The 24,461-nt window shown below is 46.3% G+C and overlaps 2 protein-coding genes across 3 annotated transcripts in view; one reads left to right on the top strand and one right to left on the bottom strand.

Annotated features, from left to right (window-relative positions):
• Positions 1-24,461, top strand: part of SYN3 (synapsin III) — a 447,307-nt gene that overhangs the window by 153,731 nt on the left and 269,115 nt on the right. The window lies entirely within an intron of this gene.
• Positions 1-24,461, bottom strand: part of TIMP3 (TIMP metallopeptidase inhibitor 3) — a 58,748-nt gene that overhangs the window by 33,897 nt on the left and 390 nt on the right. The gene's annotated exons all lie outside the window — the stretch shown is intronic.

Raw genomic sequence — 24,461 nt, 5'->3', positions numbered from 1 at the left:
GCTCTCAGCCGGTGCCGGACGGGGGTAAGCTAACACCCAGCAATGGGGAGAAGTTGACCCTCTGTGCACACTCACTCGCTGAACTCCTGGCAGAAGCTCCTCTCTCCTGGCCTCACTTTCAGGACTAGGAAGGAAAGAGCAGGAAAGCTCAAGGTTTGTTCACTTAGGGATTTTTAATTTCAGAGTGGATCCCTCGTAAGGATCCTGGCAAGGGTCATGATCGGCAGAGCCCCTCCCCGAAGAGAATGTCCCAGTGCAGTGCTCAGAGGAAACGAAGAGAGGAGAGCTTGGAGGGCTCTTGTCCTTCTGCTGGTGTTGGGAGCGCTGCCTTGGAATCTGGAGCTTTGGATTAAACTCTCACCTCCACCTCTAGATTTCCTCAAGTGGAGTAAGAGAGGGAGAGTGGCAGCACCTTCTCAGAGCTGTCGGGGGGCCCAGTAGGAGAGCAGACATGAAGGGGCCGGACTCCATGCCTGCCTTCATTCACTCACTCACAGGCGGGGCCTTCTGGGCTGAATGGTGGACAATCTGGCACTTAGTAAATGTTTGGGGAATCTGAAGATGCATAGTAAACTGTATTACAGCTGAAATGTAATAACTGTTATTACAGCTAAAATGCCAGGGAGTTCAGAGAGGAGAATAATCAATAAGATGACTTGTACTGAGTATACAGTTTAAAAAAAAATTATGTGTTAATATCTTGGGACCTCAGTTGCCTGTCATCTGTAGAGTGGGGACACTGGAATTTTCCAAGACTTTACAGCTGGAATTTGGCAAAATGAGATCAAGGTATCTATTTTTCTGCTGTAGCTCCTGGTCCACACATTGCCTGCAAGTTTTCTGGGGTTTTCCCCATGCTTTTTATTTTCTTATATTCTTTCTTTCTTACAGAAGTAATGCAGCTTTACTAAATTAAATTTGGTGGGAAAAAAGGAAACAAAAAGAAAACTATCAGATAATTTTTAAAACCTCCACTGCTCAGTTGTAACTATGCTTCATATTTATGTTACCTTCAGTCTTTTTCCTCATATAAGCCTATGGATATAGGTTTCCTCCCCACCCTAGTCATAGAATCATACAGAACAAACTTGCTGGTGATCTGAGTTTCTTTTCAGTCCTAATATATCAGTCCATCTGGGTCTGCCTCATTCCTGTGAAGAGCTGTATTGTTGCAGTCATGTAGATACTGCACTTTTATAAGCAATTCTGTGATAAACATCCTTGTGTGTTTATGCTTGTGTATACATACACATATATACATATAAATGTTTATATACATATATAAACACATATTCACATACACATACACATCTTAGCGTACTTACCTGATTATTTCCTCTGGATCTAGAAGTTCTCACCACTATTTAAACACATGATTTTGATGCTAATTCAGTCCAAGTCAGCACATCTTTCCTACTCATAAGCTAGCTACTCTGCAGACATCTAAGCCTCACACTGGGCATAACTAGGAGCATCGGGCACCGTTTCTCAGGCCCTACAACTCAGTCCTACCTCCTCCCATCCTCTCTCCCATAGCCCCTGTCTTACCTAAGCCAGCCAGTAATCAAGTCGGAAGGACATCCTAAACTTCCTGAGTCCCATCCCTCTTCTGCCTCGTTGGGCAGGCCTGCTATTTCAAAGCTTTTACAAGGTTTGAGTAAACATTGCAGGACAGGCAGGGCCAGGAGAAGCCCAGCTGTTTATGTCACAAAGTCAATGGTTAAGGCCACCACCCCAAACAAGGTTCCTTCCTGCCCCTGCCTGCCCTTGTCTACTTATGAAAGCTCCCTACTTGCAGTGGGCAGCTTTAGTATGCTGCATGGGTGGGCAGCGTCACTTTGGGTCAGAGTGAATACAAACTGCCTTCCCTGTCTCCTTGCTCAGTGTCAAAAGCAAAAGAATAATGTTGAAAGGAGAGTAAACAGAAGAAACCCATAATAATTATCTGTCTAACTAATAAAAGTAACTTCCTTCTGTATTTGTATAGGAAATTTGTACCATACACGCACACACCTCTAACCAATCTGAACTTGGTGATTCTGTTTGGCATAAACCTATGCATACATGACGTGCCAGATGCTTCAGTTGCGTCTGACTCTTTGTGGCCCCATGGACTGTAGCCTGCCAGGCTCCTCTATCCTTGGGATTCTCCAGGCAAGAATACTGGGGTGGGTTGCCGTGCCCTCCTCCAGGGGATCTTCCCAACCCGGGGATCAAACCCCCGTCTCTTGTGTCTCCTGCGTTGACTAGTGGGTTCTTTACCACTAGTGTCACCTAGGAAGCCCAACCTATGTATATTTTACTGTAATATGTATTTTCCCTTGATTTTAAAAGGTCTGGTCAGTTTCTCCTGCCTCTGGTTCCCAAGTGAGCTTCAGCCAGGGTGTTGCTGTCTCAGTCCCTGTATGAACATGTGATTGTCTTAGGCTGCGCCCCACCTTTCCTCCTCTCCAAAAACAACTGAGCTGCTGCCCTTGGGGCTGCCCAATGAAGAAATGATGATCTGTCCCAGTGTTAAAGGAAGACCTGGCTCAGTTATTGAGAGATGGCACTGCATTTCAGAGGAAGTTAAGGGCTCTCTGACTTTCTATATATGACTTTTCATCTTTCTAGGTACTGCCTTCCTAAGATACCACTCCATTACCTTGATATCTATAGATTGTATAGATGTCAAGGGATTGTAGGTACACCCCGTTCCATAGATTTGAAGATGGAGGCTCTGAGGTCAACTGACCTGCCTAAGACAGCACGGGTGACCAAGGATTCCACTCAGCTCTTTTCACTCTGAGAGCAGTTTCCTCCCCACCCCCGTGAGAGGCCATCAAATCTCTTTCGACCTCAGCCAATCACAGGGCTGTGTCCACAGCCCAACATTCAGGGCCCAAGTTCCTCTTGGCAACACTTTTCCTTCCCTCCAGTTGCGATTCCCACCGGTGTTGGCTCACCCAGTCCCAGGGCCCGCCAGGCTTGGAGGGATGCCTGGCGGGCCCTGTGCCAGTCCACAGCACCCTGGCCACTTCTGGGCTGGCACAGGGAGGGCCCACTGCATCCTGGTTTCTCAGAGGTTACTCTTTTTGGCAAACCCCCAGGTACAAATCTGTCTTATCTATTTAGAAGAGAAGCAGAGGAAACCCACCCTCCCCACAGCCCCTAAGAAGAACACCCCCTCCTATATCCCCCGTGGCAAGTGCCAGCAAGTCCCACCCACTGCAGTTCCCTCAGAGACAGAGACAGCCCAGCGCAGGTCCTCAGGAGCAGGGCAGATGGGCAACAGGAGTTCCCAGGGAACCCACCACAAGACCCAGGAGTTCACCCCACCTTGACCAGGAGCCGCAGGTGAGTGCCAGGAAAGCAGGGGGGTCACTGCTGCCTTCCCACAACCATGCTGTATACCCAAATCCAGGGGATCTGCTGAGTCCTCACCTTCCCACCATTGTTCTGTTATCTGATTATGAAAATAATGTGTCACCATTGTGAAATTTCATTTTCGAGAATATAACAGTCAAAATTAAAATCACCTAAAGTCTCACAAAGCAGAGATAACTACTGGTGATGTTTTGGTATATAGACATTAAAACTTTCCTCTAAGCATCTATGTAAATATTCATATCATTTTTTTAAACAAACTGGTTTCTTTTACTCAAAAGTAAATCTCTTAGGGGGATCTCTCCAAATCATGGGAATTATGATGAGAATCTCTCCACATCATTAAACAGAGACTACGTCAAGTCACTATGTGGCCACCTAGTAGTCTACTGCAGGGATGCACTGCGATGAAAGCAATCTATTTGTGACAGACATTTAGATTAGCCCACTCTCTGTGTGTAATTATAAACAAGGCAGCCACGGACTCCATCGCTTAAGTACTTTTCTGGACTAGATTTCTAGAAGTGAGATTGCTGGTTGAAGTATCTGCACAGCTTTGAGGCTCATGGTTCTTTGTGCCAGCCTATCCTCCAAAGAGGCCACACCAGTCTCTTTTCCCATCAGCAGTCTGTGAAGGTGACAGACCAAACTCCATGAGGACGGGAATGCAAGTGCCAGGATTCTCTGCACGGCTCTGGGCAGACCGGGGACATTATCTGGAAATCCCCAGAGGCATCAGCACAGGAAACAAACTAGTTGTTGGCAGTGGGGAAAGGACAGAGGGGACGGTTCTCGCTTCTCTCAGAGTGATCAAAAATGGCAGCATGAGGCCATGAGTGTTGGGGCCCCCCACAGAGGTCCCTCAGCCTTTCCAAAGTGTCTCTCACCGAGAGGGCGCAGAGTGACAGGGCAGTGATAACTAGCTGGCCCAGGAATGCAGCCCCTGGGAGCTGCCTCCCTGCTCCCCACCAGCTGTGTGACCCTGGGAAAGGCCCTCTCCCCTCTCTGGGCCTCTGTTTTTCCATCTGAGCTGACATTCTTAATTCTTTGATCCCAGAACCAGCCTTAAAACTAGAGCAGAGATCTCCAGCCATCCTTCCTCTATTCACAAAGTCATAAATAAAAAACAGAGCTGAGATTCAACTTCAAGTCTGTTTAACTTAAGCTCCATCTCTTTCTAACACCCTTCACTGTGTCTCCAGTCAGACCTATGAAAGGATTCTTCATGTCCAGAAATCTTCTCTAGTGCAGGGCTGAGAGATGGAAAAGCATGAAGTCACCTGGATTTCTCAGATTGGTCATATTTGGCTCAGGGGCCTTGAAGCCAATTAACACGTCTCTCCCTAACTTTTATCATCTATAAAATAAGCAGCGAGAGAATTAATTAGCAATGTCTGGCAAAACCTGCTGAACTTCTTTATCATTCACACATTACTTTTTGTCTAGTAAATCTTCTTTCCTCCGTCCAAGAACGAACATCTGTAGACTTGGATTACAAATAGACATGAGTGAACTTCTGTGATCCTCTACCCCAGAATATATCCCAGACTCTCAACCCATCCCCACCTCTTACCAGCGCTTCCTGGCATCTAGAAGTCACCAGGTCCTGGCGATGCCAGGACTGGGTTCTCTAGAGTCTGTGCCCATCACTGTAAGCATGTTGCAGAATCAAGATGTTCCAATGGAACATGAATCAGGAAAAATCTCAGACTGACTCTGAAGACTGCCCCTCATCCTAAAATTAAATGAGGTTTAAAAAAAAAAAAACCAATGAGTTGGATGCTTATTGGTTCCTGATTCCAGGCCTTGTCCCTAGGTGTAGCTTTTCCAGGTCTCCAAGTGGTGTCAGGAGCTGCAGCAGAATGGTTAGAAGGCAGAGCAAGGACCACACGCACACACACCACAGTGGAAAAAGAAAGGAATACTGGGAATGACCCATAGTCATGTCCAGAAGAAATGAGGATGGTCTTAGGCACAGAGCCAGTCTCAGAGAGGGCCTGACACGGCAAGGGGTTTGACTCACCTTGCTTGCTGAGTCAGGAATGACTCCTGTTGGGCATCTTCATGTGAATCAAAGACACCCTCTCTAGGTGCTGGCAGCCTGAGCCACATACCACACAGAAAGAGGTCCCAGTGCTCTTGGGCTCCAGGAAAAAATGAGTTTCCAAGGGAGCCCTTGTGGTAGGATGGGTACCACAAGAAACCATCACGTCATGATTGTAAGAGCTTCCGTGCGCCCATGGGCACAAAGGAGTCAGGCAGTGAATGGGTTATAAGGAAGTTACTACACTGGCCACTTCAGAACCCCCCTTTTCTGTGTTCTGAACCATGGGAAACAAAAGATGAGGTGGGAAAGGGGGCCCTTTCACGTGCTTCCCTTAAGTATTCATCTGTCCAAGTTGGAATTGTGGGGAAGGGAGCCGCAGCCAAAAGAGGGGCAGGCTGAGCCGTGGCCTTGATGGAGGGGCTATGGCCAGTTCTTCTCTGTGGCCTCAGTACCTTGTCCAGTGCCTGGAACATAGTAGATGCTCAATAAATCTTTGTTTGAGGAGTTAGTGCGTCCATAGTGAATGCATTTGTGGACTTGTACACAGTCCCTGAAAGCTGGGCAGAGGCAGCCAGACTGGGAGATGATGGTGACTGAGGCCCAGGCCTGGTGGTCTCAATGAATGGCAGATGAAGAAAAAGGAAAGTGACACAGCCTCTTGCCTGTTCGTCTTCCCACAAGGAACCAGACAAGGCTTCAGAAGGACACCACTGGTCCTGCCAACATGGTGCCAGGCCCTCTGAGTATCCTGAGATGCCTTCTCTCTAAGCCTCTCAGCCCCGTGGCCCCGGGGGTCTGCAGCCGTCAGAGCAGCAGCTCCTGGCAGGCATAACCCAGCACTGGCCCAAGGGAGGCCACGCCTCCTCAAGCTAACACAGATTATTTCCTCTTTCAATACCTCACTCCCTAGTGGAAAAAATAAGGAAACCAAATTCCCCTGGGCAACCTGAAACCCTGTCACCCCTGGCCAAGTGCAGATGCAGCTCCACCTTTGTGCCCTCCACTTTCCTCACCTATGTTTAAGCCCACAGGGCAGCCTTGGAGTTATTTATAACCGTGTCAGAGGAGAAGGAGGCAGGAAATAGGAAATTATGAAGGAGGGGGTAAGAAGGAGTGACAGGGGCCACGTGACCCCTCTGGCTGGGAATCCACCGCCTGCCTGGCCAGTGGCCTTAGAGCCCCAGGACAGGGAATCCCTCCCCAGCCCACATTCCTCCCCACCTCAGAGTCCTACCTTCTGCTCTTCACCAGCACTGTCCCATTCCCCAGGCCAAGGTAGAAGCCGAGTCATCCTCAGGCTTTTCCTCAGTCTGGCCACAGTCACTGTGGGCTTTCTGACGGGAGTTAATGATGCAGGGGCTGGGGGCCTAATCCTGGGGCCAGGGAGAGCAGACACCCAGCCTTTTGCCTCCGCCAGCCCCACACTGCTCTTTTCTTCCCCTCTCCCTTTTAAATACCTTGAAACCCGGGGTCAGAATGGTCAATGCTTAGGGTCCAAGACTTCTCATTAACTGTATCAAGGGTGCCCAAAGGGTAAATGAGTTACCTAGAATCACACAGCCAGAGTGAGCAGAGCCAGGTCTAGGGCCCTATCCTTTTGGGGCACTGGCCCCCTTTTTCTACACCCCATACTGGCCCCCAGGACCTTGGCTAGTCAAGACTTATTTGGTACCAATATGAACGTACTGGGGACTTCCCTGGTGGCTCAGATGGTAAAAAATCTGCCTGCAATGTGGGAGACCTGGGTTTGATCTCTGGGTTGGGAAGATCCCCTGGAGGAGGGCACGGCAACCCACTCCAGTATTCTTGCCTGGAAAATCCCATGGACAGAGGAGCCTGGCTGGCTACAGTCCGTGAGGTTGCAAAGAGTTGGACACGACTGAGCGACTCAGCACAGCACAGCAGCATAAAGGTACTGGATCCACTGCAGAGGCTGGGAGTGTCTATCCTTGTTTTGTCCAGAGCCACAAACTATGAAATGGAATCCCTAGTTGATCATCTCCAATCCTGTATGGACTAAGGCAAAATATCCAATCTAGTCATTTACCAAAACATTACAGGCAACCACTGAATATGAAAAGCCACTAACTTTCAGACAATTTCACATTGTTAGGCTGTTCTTTTTGTTTTGTCTTAACACGGCATCACCAACTCAGGGATTCTCTAGACAAGTCCTCTGAATTGGGTAGGTAGAGGGCTATTTATATAGATGGCCTTAGAGAAGGTCTCTTCTGAACCTCTAGAAATGTGTGGCTTTAACCAGAATCTCAGAGAGGATGCTGTCTGTAAAATGGTAAAACCCCCATCTAAGAGAATTGCAGATCAGAGAGGTGACAGCTCAGGCTAAGACCATGTGGGGACCAGGGGTGGGGACATGGCTATGTCTCCCTGGCTGCTCATGACCTTCTCTCCACAGTACTTGTGCCCCAGACCTTCAAGTCATAAATGCTTCACGTGGCCACATTTCCCTTCCATCAAGCCCCTAATGGTATAAGCAAGATACTAGGGTTTACAAATCTGATGTGTGCCTAGGACCAGGCCAACTAAGGTTATAAAACAAGTCAGGGGCAGAGAACGGAAACTTGAATCTGGCCATTGTTTGGCCTTGAGGGTCTCTCCTCCTTTCCTCCTTTGTCTTGCAGCCCCTATAAGGTGCCCACTAACACTGATGTAGCCATTTCTGTTTGGCAAGTCCAGATGAGCAACTTCCCTCAGCAACGATATAGGTCCTTCTTGGGAAAAATTAATTCCTGGATTAGATACATTTAGGAAACACTGGGTTCAACAGAGCTAAACAGGTTACCATGCAGCAGGACTTGTCAGAGCCTTTACTCTGCTGATGGTCATTGCGCATCTCCAAAGGAGAATACAGGAAATAGCTTTCCTAAATGTGTTGGCTGAAACAGCATTTCTTACAACTGGTATTCAGAGAATCATGCCCTGGGAAACACTGCTTTAGGCTTTCCCACAGTACAAGGAAATCCGTGCCCCCATTCTCACAGCTCACCTGATAAACTACAAGAGGTGGTAGTGCTAGGAGTTTCTGCCAGGAAGGCAACCTCAATTCTTTGGAACCAGACAATGAGGTAACCCTTGGTAAGGACCCAGGAGTTCTGTGTTAGAAGATGGATCCAGGCCTGATGGCAAACTTGGAGGTTCCCACCTTCAGGCTCCAGGGGGACTGGCATCTGCAGTGTGCTCTAGGGAACATGAAGTCTTGATGATAAGACAAAAGGAAGTAACACCCAGCTTTCCAGCCTGGTGGGATAGCAGACCACAAACCAGAAGCTAACTCCACTTGTCTTTCCCTGGCGTTCTAACTGCCTGCTGCTCTTCTGGCCAAAAATATAAGACCCTGGCCTTGAGACTAAAAAAGTAGATAAATAAAGGTAACAGAGGCCTCCAGCCTGAAGGACTCAAATAACCTCAGTATAAATTTCTTTTTATACAGAGAATAGAGTCTTACTGGCTAAGGGCTCTCCCAATGACCCATTTTCAGTATTTGTTTATTTCTGTAGTTCACCGCATCGCATTTATTGAGCACCTACTAAATGGGATAGCCTGTGGTCAGGAATACCCATCAATTTCCAGGCAGCAAAGCTATTCTTAGTTTCCTGATGTCTATTTAGAGAGTGTTAATCCTCCCAGCCTCCCGCCCCCCCTGCAATTAGGCACATACCTCTTTCCAACCTGGTACACTAACCTCACCCAACTGGGAAGGCAGAAAAGACAAGTGTTCTTCCCACCCTCCTCCACTGGGCCAAGCAGTTAGCCTTCATGGGCTGGAGCAGTCTGGGATCAGCCAAACCAGAGGAGATGTGCCTGTTTTTCCTGGACCCTTCAACCACTGCTGGAGTCCAGAGCCTTCCTGTTCTGATCCTTACTGGCAACGGAGCAAGGCAGAAAGTGCTAGGAATCAAGAGGGCTGTGATGCAGGCAGTAGAGTGGGATAGTAAAGAAAGACCATGGACAGGAAACAGACATCCCAACTCAAATACCAGCTGTGCCTTTGTGTATGGCTGGGTGACCTTGGGCATAAGTTGTGAGTAAAAGCTCAGACTCTGGAATCAGGCAGCTTGGGCTCAAATCTTGACTTCACTGTATACTAGCTTCCTTTTAGGTCAGTTACTTAGCCTCTCTCAGCCTCAGTTTTCCCATCTGTTAAGTGGTGGTAATAATTCCTAATATGAAAGTTTATATTGAATTAATAGAATTACTATAATATGTATATAAAATTCTTAGAACAGCTGTGAATACATATTAGCCACTTTAATATTAATTTCCTTTAAACTGAGATCACTTCATCTGCAAAATATAAATAAGACTGCTTTCTCATTGGGCAGTGATAAGAGTTTATGAAGATAATGCATGAAAAGTTCTTGGAATAAATGTTTGTTGCTGTCAAATAGTACTATTATTATCCTATTTCCAGCTTTTATACATTAGGCCAAACTCCTCCACATTTCTGGATCTCCGTTCCCCATTTGTCAAGTGAGAGCAGGAGTCACGTGGCTTCCACAGTATTACAACATAGGGATCAGTGGCCGGAAAACTCACTTGTAGCAAAACTGAGTCAGTAACCCCGATGCACCTCCAGTTTCCCCACATCTCCGTGCACAGCTCATAAAATAACTAGCAGAGAAAAAAGATGGTTTCCATTCACAGATACTGTCTTGACTTGTGCTGTCCTACAGTTGAAGTGGCTATGGTCGCTACTAAGCACTTGAAATGGGACTAGTTCAAAATGAGATATACTATGAGTGTAAAATACATTCTGGGTTTCAAAAACTTAAAAAATTCAAACCCCATTGATAATGTTTTAAATTGATGACATTGGAAAGATAATATTTTGGAATACTGGATTAAGAACAGTATTAAAATTAATGTCATGGGTGTTCTTTCTTTTTTTCAAGTGTGGCTCCAAGAAAACTTAAAATTACATACATGGCCTATGTTTGTGGCTTGCAGTATTATTTCTCCCAGAAGGTGCTGGTCTAGCCTTTCTGCCTCCCTGCTTGTGGGTCACCCAGTAAGAAACTCTTCTCGCAAGGATACCAAAGGAATTTGAACTATTTGGGGTTAACTTTTTGAAACAAAATAAAACACAGATGTTAACTATCCAGGTGGGGCATTAAATTTTAAGAGCCTCTAGGAATCTCCTCTGGCTTAAAGGGGCCCTGAATAAATAAAATCCATCAAGCTGCCAAAGTGCCCATGATGTAAGCACACAAGGGTTCAGCATATGAATTCTGGGTTCCATGCCATCTCGTCTCTTCTGTTTGGAAAAGAATGGGCAATATCTTGGCTGTATTTCCCCAAGACAACCACCACTAGTTAGCATTCTGTCTCCTATTGCAGCTTAGAATAGCTTTTTCTTTTCATTGAGCTGGTCATACCCAACATGTCAAACCTGATTTCCCTTTTTCTCTCTCTCTTTAACACACACAGACAAGCTAAAGTGTACCATTGCCTGGAAAGGCTAGAAGGCTGTCGTCCTCCAATGTTTTCATCCATTCAAGACCCTCTTACCATGTGCCTGCTATGCACTGGGCAGTGGAGAGTAGGGTGTGACTCTCTGTACTTGAGCGGGCTCACTGTCCAGGAGGAGACACCAAATGGGAAGAAGATAATGGCTGACGTGCATCCAGCCCTCTCACTAGCCGCCAGGCAGTGGGCCAAGCCAGTGATGCCCATCACCTCAATGCATTCTCCCACCACTTTAGCAGGTTAAGAGTCCTTTATGGCATCTTTCATTTTACAGATAAGAGAAGGGAGTCTGAGAGAACTGACTTGTCCAGGACTGTAGAGCTATTAGTTAATGGAGCTAAGGTTTGAGCCAGGCAATAAGACCTGTGTTCTTAACCACTTCAGAAAGTGCAAGAAGTGTGATAACAAGCATATGAACAGTATTCTCTGTGGCCACAGAGGATAGGTATATCATTTTGCCTGAGAAAGCAGTTAGTCTTATTCACTCAGAGATCCTACAACCCAAAGGAGATGCAGGAAATCATCTGGATCACAAAGGTCACAAAGCTGGTGATCCCTAGGGCTGAACCTAGCCCAGGGATGTTTTGTATGGCTCACACATGTGTATGTGTGTGTGTGTGTTTCCTTTTAATTGTGCCGGCATTTAAAAATAAGATTTCACGTAAAAATCTTGGATTTCTAGGTTATCTTCAGAGACTGGAAATCTGACAGCAGTGGACTCATCACACTCTGATAGGCTGGAGCTGAGAGCAGCTGTCCCCTTCCAAAGGGGTGTGAACTATTCAGTCGTCCATGGTCAGCACCATTCTCTATCACTTCCCCACTCCCAAGCCAAAGATAAACCACTAGTTCTATCATATTTGCCCACTGTTTCGCTGTTTGTCTTACAATAAAGACTTAATTTTAGTACCCACTCATTCCTCCAAAGTGGGAAAACAAGAGACTAGGGAGACACATGTATACCTTTTGGTAGATGTGAATAATAATCCAGTATGTTTAATAAGCAAACATCCAGCTGCCAGTGACTGGCCTCTGTGGGCATTTGGGTTTGTGATCTGATGCAGATGAGACCCAGGCCAAGAGACAATCCATCAAGAAGGAACTGGAAGCCACACCTGAACCCATTTGCTCAGAACTGCATCCCAGAGAACACGCTGGATATTGGGGTTCTCTCACCTCTCTCAGTATTTCTGCTGGACATTTGTAGCAGGAAGCCATGGTTGTGAGATGTTTGGGGGTCCCTGTCCTGTTGTTGGAGAAGGGAGTTGCAGTTACCCAATAGGGCACAAGTTTCATCTGGGTCTTCCAAACCCCTTCCTCATCCATTTAAACGAAAGTATTCTCAGATGACACACTTCTTAATCTAAGCCAGTCTTCTATGAGGGTAGTTTTCTTAGTTTTCTCAGATACAGATGTTTAAGGCAAGCCATGAATCAAATTTTCTGGAGCAAGGGGCTGCTTAGGGAGACCATGGATCAGGAAGGCCTTGTTCCCATGAGCACTGTCTCAGTCTCACCTTCTCCCTGTCAGCTTCAGTAGTGGTATTAATGGGGTTCAAAAGCATTTTTACCAAGCTCTCCAGTGATCAGTGACAGGCACTGAAATGACCTTGATTTTTAATTCTAGCCATCAACTAGTTCTGCAAGTTTGCTATCTTGTTTGGCACATCAGCTCTGCTTCAACAGGAAGTCTGGTGGTCAAACATGTCATCTGATAAAATACGTCAACTCATTAGCGGCTTTGTTCAGTCCAAGCTCTCATCTACTTTTATAACCACAGAGATCCTGGCTCTCGTCTTAATAGACCGTATTTCTAAAGAAATTACCTCCTAAAAGGTGCTGTTGATGGATTTAGGTGTTAAATTATTCAGCTAGAATGGAGCGCCCCTTCCAAAGGAACTTAGAGCCAGAAATACTTGACACATAGTAGGCACATTCAGAAAAATATCAGTTACCATAAATACATGTAGGGGAAAAGTATACACATGCCACATAGAACCAATCCTGTTATTTCACAGATAACAGCCTGAAGTCCAGGAGGGTTGGCATCACCCAGGTGATCCTAGGATCTGGAGGAGACCTAGAACTCGACCCCAGGTGTCCTAAATTGCAGCCAGTGCTCACTCCTGGACACTGCACATCTCCCAGCCCTGGGGTAGACAGGGTGAATGGGACAGATGGGGACAGGGCAATGGACTTGATATCCAAGTTCAGTATCACAATTTTCCAGGCCGTCCCATTGACTACCCCAGCATATACCACGACTACCAGAGGTAACATGCAGGAGCAGCCTGAAGAGGGATGTGAGCCATCTGACCCTTGAAAAGAGTGTAGGACTTGGCCTTGAAAGACATTGTTTCCAATCCCGATTCCACGTATCAGCTGTGTGGCTGAGTTCCTGAACCATACGAGTTCTCACTGTCCAGCCTTCTCACTGTCCGGTGGGAACAATGACCCCTCACTGCCCTGCTTTCTGAAGGGGGATGTTGTGATCATAAAATAAGATCAGGGAGACTGAAGACTCTAAAATGTAAAGAGTCATGAAAATATAGAGTGGGAACTTTCTTTTTCTATGCTGTAGAAGGCAGTGTAACAAAGTGGAAAATCATTAGACTTGGGTGGGAAGGGGCACCAAATCGTGATGCTGAAATGCAGTTCTCCGTATGTGACCCTGGAAAACAGCCCATCTCCTCTCCAAGCCCCATGTTCCTCATCAAAAATAAAGTGAGACTACCCACTCTGCCATACAACAACATGCATGTGGGTGCGTGCTCTGTTGCTCAGTCCAACTGTAGCCCACCAGGCTCCTCTGTTCACGGGATTATCCCCTCAAGAATATTGGAGTGGCTTGCCATTTTCTTCTCCACGGGATCTTCCCAATCCAGGGATAAAACCCAAGCCTTTTGCATCTCCTGCATTGGCAGGGGGGTCTTTACCACTGTGACACCTGGGAAGCCAATATAACAACACTATTACTCAAAGCTGGCATCTGTTGAGCTTTTGGTATATGGCAGATTCTGTACTAAACATTTTTCCTGGAATTTTTTCACTTAATCACCAACCCAATGTGGTACATACTATTAGTCCCCCTATTTTGCAGATGAGGAAACTGAGACCAGAGAACTTACCCACACTAGGTGAGCAGTAGAGCTCACAAGAGGTACTGTGTTTCCAAATTTCAAAGATTATGAGTCTATTTATGATGATCAATATAAGTCAAAGGAGGTCCATCCCGATTCATGACCTGCAAGCACCTTAACCAAACAATGCAAACTCTCATGTCACGAAACCACATCCTCATGAAGTGTGCCCCAGGTTGCAAGGCTCCCCTTCCCCATGCCCTACCCTGGTGATAGCAGGAGCCTGAGATTTCTGAATAAACAGTGCTTCTCTACAGGCAACTGGGCTACCTGGTGCCCAGCGCCCTCATTCTGAGAGGGATCTCTTTGAGGCAGAGGGGGAGGGATAATCGTTGGGCAATATTTAAGGTCTGATTCTGGAATGACTCTAGTCTGCTCTGGATCTCCCCTCCTCTGTCATCCAAGGACTCTATTTTTCCACCTGCTAAGCTTTCGCTTGAGGTCACTGAAGCCAAATCTTTCAGATTTCCGTCCCTTCCCTACCCCTACAAAAAGCAAGTGGCCACAGACCTGGGAATACTTAAGGTCTCTACTCTCTGCATTGTGAATGCCACTGTTAAGTGATAGGCTTTACGTGAACATAAATCAGAAATGGGTGTTGGGCAGCACTTCTATGGCATCCAACCCACCCCAGCCACAGATGGCTTCTACAGGAATCAGGAAAAGTTGTCCTGGCCTGCATACCTCTCTCCTGAACACTAGTTTTTTAGCAACCAAGTAAAAAAGCCTCTTAGTTCCACTATAGCTGGGATAGACACCTTGTGACCTGTCAAATGCTATTTAGTGAGATCCTTTAGCCAGTCAGTACTCATCTGCTTCAGCCCATAAGAGATTAACACAGGAAAACAAAGAAGAGGAACCCATGTCACCTCCTCCAAAAGGCTAGGCAACTCAACCAGGACATGTCAGTTACCCACTGCCTCTGCCAGCCCTGTTCTCAGTACTCAGGGGAATCTAGAAAATGGCAAGGGTGGGAGACATGTGGACCAGTCCACAGGAAGAGAGACGGAAAACTGGTGTGAAAGAGAAGAGCCATTCCCAGAGGGTGAACTACAGTGCTCTGCAAGGGGTCCATGAGCTCCTTCTGCACTTCTGTGAACCAGCCCAAATCATACCTTGCCGTCATCCAATAGCCCATGAGAGTGCTCCCCAGGTTTGAGCAAATACCAGGTTTCTTTGCTTTGGGCAGCAATTAATTATATTATCTGATTATATCAGAATAATGACTGGCTAGTGTCAGCAGTAACAGATACCATTTAACTAGACTTTGTGATGGAAAAATAATCAACACCCAAGACATGAAGTTGTGATGGATAATTTTTTCCAAACATGAAATCCTTTGAAGGAAAATTAATAAAAACAGTCCATGGTGTTGAAAAGGCTGGGAATCGCTGATTAAGTGGAAAGAGTACTGAGTTAGGAATTAGAAATAGGGTGCAAGACTTGGTTTTATTAGGACTATTGTCTAATAAAACTGGGGGTTGGCTGGGGGGAAGCAGGGGCTGCAGAAGCTTGCTGTGGAAGAAAATCAAAGAGAAGCATACAGAGGAGACATCCAAAGTAGGGAAGTCAAAAAAAAAAAAAAAACAATTTGGGGGAAATTACAACAGGAGTAGCATCTTCTCAAATCCAAAAAGTCCTTGCCATTAGACTATGCCAATTTGGAACACAGATTTTGAAAGTGACTCAGCAAATGTCAGAGGTTCGTGATGTTGTACAGGAAGCAGTGATCAAGACCATCCCCAAAAAAGAAATGGAAAAAAGCAAAATGGTTCTGAGGAGGCCTTACAAATAGCTGAGAAAAGAAGAGAAACTAAAGGCAGAGGAAGAAAGGAAAGAGATACCCATCTGAATGCAGAGTTCCAAAGAATATCAAGGAGAGATAAGAAAGCCTTCCTCAGTGATCAATGCAAAGAAATAGAAGAAAACAATAGAATGGGAAAGACTAGAGATCTCTTCAGGAAAATTAGAGATACCAAGGGAACATTTCATGCAAAGATGGGCACAATAAAGGACAGAAATGGTATGGACCTAACAGAAGCAGAAGATATTAAGAAAAGGTGGCAAGAATCCACAGAAGAACTATACGAAAAACATCTTCATAACCCAGATAATCATGATGGTGTGATCACTCACCTAGAGCCAGACATCCTAGAGTCCCAAGTCAAGCAGGCCTTAGGAGGCATCACTACGAACAAAGCTAGTGGAGGTGATGGAATTCCAGCTGAGCTATTTCAAGACCTAAAGGATGGTGCTGTTAAAGTGCTGCACTCAATATGCCAGCAAATTTGGAAAACTCAGCAGTGGCCACAGGACTGGAAAAGGTCAGTTTTCCTTCCAATCTCAAAGAAAAGCAATGCCAAAGAGTGTACCAACTACTGCACAACTGCATTTATCTCACATGCTAGAAAAGTAATGCTCAAAATTCTCCAAGCCAGGCTTCAACAGTACATGCATCAAGACAGCTGTTCAAGCTGGATTTAGAAAAGGCAGAGGAATCAAATTGCCAACGTCTGTTGGATCATCAAAAAAGCAAGAGAGTTCCAGAAAAACATCTACCTCTGCTTTATTGACTATGCCAAAGCCTTTGACTGTGTGGATCACAACAAACTGTGGGAAATTCTTCAATAAATGGGAATTCCAGACCACTTTACCTGCCTCCTGAGAAGTCTGTATGCAGGTCAAGAAGCAACAGTTAGAACTGGACATGGAACAATGGACTGGTTCCAAATTGGGAAAGGAGTACATCAAGGCTGTATATTTTCACCCTGCTTATTTAACTTATATGCAGAGTACATCATGAGAAACGCTGGACTGGATGAAGCGCAAGCTGGAATCAAGGTTGCTGGGAGAAATATCAATAACCTCAGATATGCAGATGACACCATCCTTATGGCAGAAGTGAAGAGGAACTGAAGAGCCTCTTGAGATGAAAGTGAAAGGAGAGTGAAAAAAATTGGCTTAAAACTCAACATTCAAAAAACTAAGATCATGGCATCAGGTCCCATCACTTCATGGCAAACAGATGGGGAAACAACAGAAACAAAATAAAAGACATACTTTCTTTTCTGGGCCTCCAAAATCACTGCAGATGGTAACTGCAGCCACGAAATTAAAAGACACTTGCTCTTGGAAGAAAAGCTATGACCAATCTAGACAGCATATTAAAAAGCAGAGACATTACTTTGCCGACAAAGGTCCATCTAGTCAAAGCTATGGTTTTTCCAGTAGTCATGTTTGGATGTGAGAATTGGACTATAAAGAAAGCTCAGCACTGAAGAACTGATGCTTTTGAACTGTGGTGTTGAAGAAGACTCTTGTGAGTCCCTTGGACTGCAAGGAGATCCAACAAGTCCATCCTAAAGGAAATCAGTCCTGAATATTTATTGGAGGGACTGATGCTGAAGCTCCAATACTTTGGCCACCTGATGTGACAAACTGACTCATTGGGAAAAAAACCCTGATGGTGGGAAAGATTGAAGGCAGGAGGAGAAGGGGATGACGGGATGAGATGGTAGGATGGCATCACCAACTCAGTGGAGTTTGAGCAAGCTCCGGGAGTTGGTGATGGACAGGGAGGCCTGGTGTGCTGCAGTCCATGGGGTTGCAAAGAGTCGGACATGACTGAGTGACTGAACTGAACTGAACTGAAGCAAATGTAGCTTCCAGTTCATCTGTTTCTTCATGGTGTGATCTCAGGTGAGTGATTTCACCCCTCTGGCTTCAGATCACTCACCAGGTAGCTGGGATGGGCAGTCTCCAGCTAGTAGGATGACTGATATGCGGAAAAGGAGTTTTTTTATTTGGGATGGTGATGGAGTACCATGTCCAGAAGGTGGGATCAGATTTAATAAGTAATGCAATAGCTGGTGCCTCCCCTCTTTGGAGGGTCAGATGCATCTCTCTGGATAGTATACAGCCCTTAGGTCTGCTCAAGAATGAGCCCCTCTAGGAATTTCCCAAGCAGCTCCAAAGAATTGTTTTTTCCTAAAGATGATGTTTTTTGACATGTTTAAAATTTGGGCAAGGTTTGATGATCCTGCAATAATGCCAAGAAGTAGGCAGGGAAAAGACACCAAGTGAGCTCCAGAGAGTGAGACATTAACAAGGGGCACTCAAAATTGAGACAAGGACAATGGGCAGAGAGAGAATGGGAACAGCGGCACCTGGAAAAGCCTGTGATGTTGACAAGGCAGGCAGAGGCCAGGTTGGCTATTGTTGAAGCCATTTTATGACACTTTATCCCAAGAATCCTGAAAAGTTGTAATCAGAACAGTTGAAGTTCTCTTAAACCAGCCATTCTAGTTGCCATCAAAGTGAGACTCTAGCCTGATCTTTCTTGGCCGGGACCTACTCTGTCCCCTCTTCACTGTCCATCTCCCTCCTATGGCCATCCCACCACTCTCATCCAAGCACCATCCAAATTCAGTGAGCAGAAGGGAGACACAGGGCTGAGTCCTTGCTGCCACCATGAGCCTGGCCACGCCCAGCCAAAAAGGGGACAGCTTTGGGTTAGCAATAAGATCCTGTCTTTAAAACATGAACCTGGGTTCATGTCAAACCCTGGAGTCAAGCATCTTAATGTACTGAAAGGCCCATTGCTTCTTATTAAAGCAAAAAATAAAACCATCTGCAGTTGAATTAATCTAAAATGGCAACAAGTCAAAAGCCATTTGGCACGTAGCACCATTGGCACATAGCGCCATTCTCCCTACAAAAATGCTCCTATCAACTTGGTGTAAGTAGCCTTAATTTTGCCCCCTTTCAAAAGGATAAAAGAACAAGCAAAAAAGGGAAAAAACTCAGTAAGTCAATAAAAGTCATAGCGTGTTTTCCTGTTTGAGAAAAGTGTAGAAATGTCTCCAGCACAGGGCTAATGGTCTCTCCATCGCTGCATGTTGCATATATGAAAACAGTGGTTTCCCACAGCCACTCTGGAGGGTGAATTGTCAGGAACTGTTCAAATGTAAAGTGCACATACATTATGTCTGAGAATTCCAAATTGTATATTTGCCATAGGGAAATATCCACGCATATGAACAAGAGGATCGTACAATGAATACTTGCCATTATGCTCTTTGTAACCATGAAAAGCTGTTAGAAACCTTAAAATATCTAATAGAGGAATGGATAAATAAATCTATACCTATACCTATAAGACGCAGGTTCCATCCCTGGGTGAGGAAGATCCCCTGGAAGAGGGCATGGCAACCCTCTTCAGTATTCTTGCCTGGAGAATCCCATGGATCGAGGAGCCTGGTGGGCTACAATCCACAGGGTCAGAAAGAGTTGGATATGACTGAAGTAACTTGGCACTGGTACTGGCATAAGGCTATAATATTATTAGATTAATAAAATAGTATATAATTATATGTATCATATAATATTTCATATACTGTTGTACATGTATATATTTTAGACCTAGGCTGTAAGGGTTTAAATATGGGCTCTGTAACAGTCTTGAACAAGTTACATAATTTTATTAAGCCTCACTTTCCTCATCTGTAAATTGGAGATAGCAGTAGCACACCTGCCTCATAGAACTTTTGAGAGAATTAAGTTAAACTGAGTTGATGCATATTAATTATTTAGAATGGAATTTGGTGCACAGTAATCATTCCATGCTTAGTTTTTATAATTTATAACCCTATGGAATTCTGCACATTAAAGAAAATGAAGTACATATGTGTGCATATGAACTGAGAACAACCTCTAACATGTTGCTCATTGAAAAGAAGTTGAATGCTGTATTGGTATTCCACTGTTTATAGTATTTGCCATTCATGTTTCCAAGGGGAAAGGCTACTGCAAATTTTCTATGAGTATTATGTATGTAAATTCATAGGGAAGGGACTAGAATTAGAGGAACTGATCAAAAAGGACTTTACCCTTATCTGACTTTAGATAGATGGATAGACATGGATGGATGATGGTCGATGGATAGACGGATGGATACAGTTGAACACACAGATACATATACACATGGATATAATAGAATGTATGCAACTACTCTTGTAATTTTAGAAATGTGGATTCAAAATTAAAAGGCCAAGGATGTACAGATTATTATTCCCCTTTTATTAGTGAGGAAACTAAATCTTAAAGATGGCCCATAGCATGCTTAAGTGCATACAGCCAACACGCCCCACAGGAAGGATTTAAGCCCAGCCCTGCCCTGCCCATGCTATGGCCTTTCTACCGCCCCACACTGCCCCTCCAGGCCACCCAGGAGTTGACTATGACAAAGGCTAGAAGAAGGGGCCTCCTTGTCCATACTGACCAGAATGATAAAAGCTAAATGAAATGGAGAATTGTGTTGTTGTTTTTGTTTTTAATTAGTGAACCTGTTGGAATGTGCCATTCAGCAGTGGAGCTGAATGGTTCCTGCTGTTCCTGCAAAACAAACAAAAGTCCCTCCACCCAAGCCACTTCTGTGGCCACTTTTCTAGTCTTATCTATCGAGGGATTGTGAAAGGGACACAGAATTGTGGGAGGGGCACCTTCTCTAGCCAGCCCAGGACCCAGCCTCCTGACTCTCTCTGGTTTTCCTCCCATCATACTATCAGGCTGCACAGACAGGGCACATCACCCTGGGAAGCCCTCACTCAGCCCAACCTCAGAAGGGTAAGAGTATATGAGGCCAAACTTTAGTGAGACAAACCGAGTCTTTTTTTTTTCAACTTTGACTTGGTAGTTTTGAGGGTCTCTTCTAGTTCTAACAGCCAAAGAACATTAGAATTTTTTCTTTATTTTTCTCTATTGATAACCTGATATAATGAGGATGACAGTAATTAGTTCTTACTTTCCTATGATGATGTTTAATTATAACCTCTGGCCATTTCAGCCGTCTTCATATTTCTAAGGAAAACTCTCCAAATCAATAAGTAAGGCATTGTTCAAATGTTAACTGTCCATTCCATCCTGATCCTGGGAAGGGTTGTCTACCTTACAACAGCAAGGATAAATGGAAGTTGGAAAGTTTTGGAAGAATGGCATAATTCAGAATGGCTTTACCCTTACCATATAGTAGCTGGGTGAGCTTGAGCAAGCACAATTTATCTCAAACCCACAATTTATCTTCCATCTGAAGAAAAATAGGTGTAATACCCACTCTTAAGGATACTGAGTGGATAAAAGACACAAAGAGCCTGCACCCAGTTGAAGTCTGAGAGATGTCCCCTCTTCCCTAAGATAAGTAGCTCTCCTTTTTCCTGACTTGCTAAGATGTCCACAGCCTGGATCCACTCCCCAAGTGATTGGTTCCTTTCCGAAGCTGGATCCTTTTTATTTTCCTTAAGTCACCAAGCCCAGTGTAAAGTGTAATTTTGTGTTTGTGAGAGAGGATTGATCGGGCTTCCTTAAAAATGGCTTCTTTGCTAAAACCACTCAGATCTGATACCGAAAGAATCTGCTGGCACTGGTCCCTGTCAAAACAATCTGGAGACGTCCAGAGACCGTCCTCCAGAGCTGGCAGTGGGCCCCCCAGCTGAGCCTCCCTCTTGAATTCCCCACGGGCTCAAGGAGCAGGCCCCTAGCACTCCATCGCACAGCCCCATTCTTCTGTGCAAAGGAGGGGTTGGCATTCTGAAGTCAAATTCTCTCCCTACTGCTGCCACCCCTGCAGAAACCACACGCATGCATGCCCCACTGCCCGCCCCTTCCTGAGCCGGACAGAGCTGTGGAGCAGAAAGCAGGCCAAGGCCGCCTCCTTCATTCCTAGTCCTCCCCTTTCCCCTCCTCCAAAGTCAAAGTTGCGTCAAGAGTTTCAGGGGCAGTGACTGGTGGGGAGGGGGCCACGGACATCATGGAGGCTTCCAAGTCCTTTTCTCTCCGCCACAGTATGTCTTATAAGCCGGGATGTAGTTCATTCTTCTAAACACTTCACTGGGGTGTAGGGCCTGGAGTTGCCATAGAAACACCTTTTAACTCCTCGTCATCCAGAAGGCAGCGCCAATCCTCAGGTCTTCGGTGGGGAAGGGGTGGTGGGGGGGGGGAAGGCAAGAAGAGACACTTGTGGATGAGGAGGAAGGAGATGGAAGGCCATGGGGGGATTCCTTAGAGAGGGGCTTTGCCTGGCAATGTGGCACCCAGCCATGAAAAGAGCCAGGAAGGTTCTGAAAGAGGAAGCTAGTGGGCTGGCGTGAGCATCTTTTAAAGACTATAGTATTGACTGGTAGGGTCATAGGGGTGTCAAGGGGAATGGGAGCGTCTACACATTTCCTTCAAGGAGAGAACAGGCAGGCATCAGCCCAGACTGGGAACCAGAAGAGGCGCTGTGAGCTAGGAGTACTGGGAGCCACCTACTGGCCGCCGGCAGGGTGCCGTAAGGCAGTGGAGGTCAACAAGCCAGCAGCCCGCATCCACACCTCCCATAAAAAGCATTATCTCATCCCTGCCACTAGTGCAGTGCGCCAACCAAGGCAGCACAGCTTTGGATCCGGGCCAGCAGCACCGAGGTCTTTTTGTTTCTTTTTCATTTTTGCTACCACAATGTTCTTGCCTTTTGGTATTTCCTGGTAACTTCGCTTTTCTCTGGGCAGTCAGTTGAAGAGGGGGTTGTGGGAAGATTTCTTACTAAAATCCAGAGAAATTACAAGAAACTTTCTGTATCAGTCCCAGACACACAGCAGGAAACCTAAGCAGTGGTTAGGCGGGGCCACTATCAGACGTGGTCTCCTTGCTCCTGTTTCCACCGTCCCCTGGCGAACTCCCAGGGTAGAAGCCTAAAAGCCAAGGGCAAGGGGAAGGCGTGAGGTCTCCCTCTCCACACACATCAGAAATCCATGTGGACACGCCCGAACCACTGTCAGGTAGAGGACGACGCCCTGACTCCCCCTGATGCCTGGACCCAAGTATGTGCTCTTCACTGAGAGGACCAGAGCCGCCACCCCCAGCAGTAGCTGCCAGCATCACTTAGGTGGGAATGGCACCCACAGGGTGAGGAGGGACAGGCCAAGTGGAATTTGGGTGGGGGCAGTCAAGGGAGAAGAAAACCTTGCAGGCCTCTGGCAGCCCCGAAGAATCCTTCCCTGCAATCCACAAACCCAGGGGCCAGTCAGGTTCCCCCAGGAGAAGGAAAGGGGCACAGCAAGGACCCCAGGAAGCCACTAATGTGGGTGACCCTAGGTCACACAAATACTCCTGCCTGCCAGCCAGACTGACCCAGTCACCACAGCCACCTCCCTCACATCTCCTAGGCTTGCCAGGCCCACCAGCAGCACCCCTCCCAGCCTCAGCTGCCTCCCCTGCCAGGTTCCTGCCTCCTCCCCCTCCTCCCCTGCAGCACACTTGTGGAGGCCTTCACCCAGGACCCAGTGGAAAATTTCTTTTCCTCTTTATGACTGTGCTTAAAACACACACGCTCCATTCTTCACCTCTGAATCGACACAGGCAGAGGGTGACTAGACTGTGTTGTACCCCACCCCCCGCCCGCATTTACACACACACACAGAGCAAGGGCCACTAGACTTGCAAGCTTTATGAGCTGGAAAGGAGAGGAGAGATGTTTTCCAGCTGCTGCTCCCCCTCTGGCCATCCAAGCACAAGTGTCCCAAATACTCTGAAACAAGTTCTCCCAGGACTCTCAATGCCCTTGTCTCTAATCAAGACACTAAGTCCGATTTGGAATAGTCACCATGATGTGACCCTTGGCATCTTTGTTCTTTTGGTGACAAATCTGTTTTCCACTGCCCTGTCTCCCCCCACCCCACACACATTCAAGGAAAAAAAAAGCCTTCCTGTGCAATTCTCACAGCTATGTGATAAGTGATCCCTCACACACGCCACCTCCTGCTTGCTATCAACACTTTCAAATACAGTTCCTTCGGGGAGGGTCAACCCCACAGATTCCTTTTTATTTCCCCCCTTAAATCCACCCAAACTTGGCAGTCCAAGAAGCTCAGTTCGCACTTGCCCAGGGATTGTGAGACTGAGTTGGGTCTTGGTGAAAAGAATGAACATAGTGGAGAGATGGTGAAAACTCAGAAAACTACAAGTTTCTCCTGCAACTTTCCCCTGCACATGGCTGGCAACTTTTTCTTTTTAATTTTTCTTTTTTAAACTCGTCATCATCCCAGCACTTTAGTTGGCATTACAAGTTTTAGAAATGCTCTCCCCATCTTTCTTCCCCAGACAGTTGATAGTGAAAAGGGGAATTTTCCAGATGTCAAAAAGACCAGTAAGGACCTCACGCCCTAAAAGACCATGGCTGCAGAGTTCACTCGGCCTCGGTGGGTTTCTCTGCGTCTACCCACCTCGGTCATGCTGAAGCATACCTCAGTTATCTACCTCCACGACCTCCCCCCAAGCCCAGGCAATGGAAAGGATTGGGGGTTGGCGAGGCCACCCATAGCAGCGCCGAAGTCCCGGCTGCAGCTCGCGAGCGAACGGTCACCGCGAGGGCTCCGGCAGGGACCCCGGGAG

This window comes from Capricornis sumatraensis, chromosome 4 (assembly GCF_032405125.1).
Source record: "Capricornis sumatraensis isolate serow.1 chromosome 4, serow.2, whole genome shotgun sequence".
Taxonomy (NCBI): domain Eukaryota; kingdom Metazoa; phylum Chordata; class Mammalia; order Artiodactyla; family Bovidae; genus Capricornis; species Capricornis sumatraensis.
Note: the sequence above shows the minus strand (reverse complement) of the source record. Positions and strands in the feature narration are given on the sequence as shown.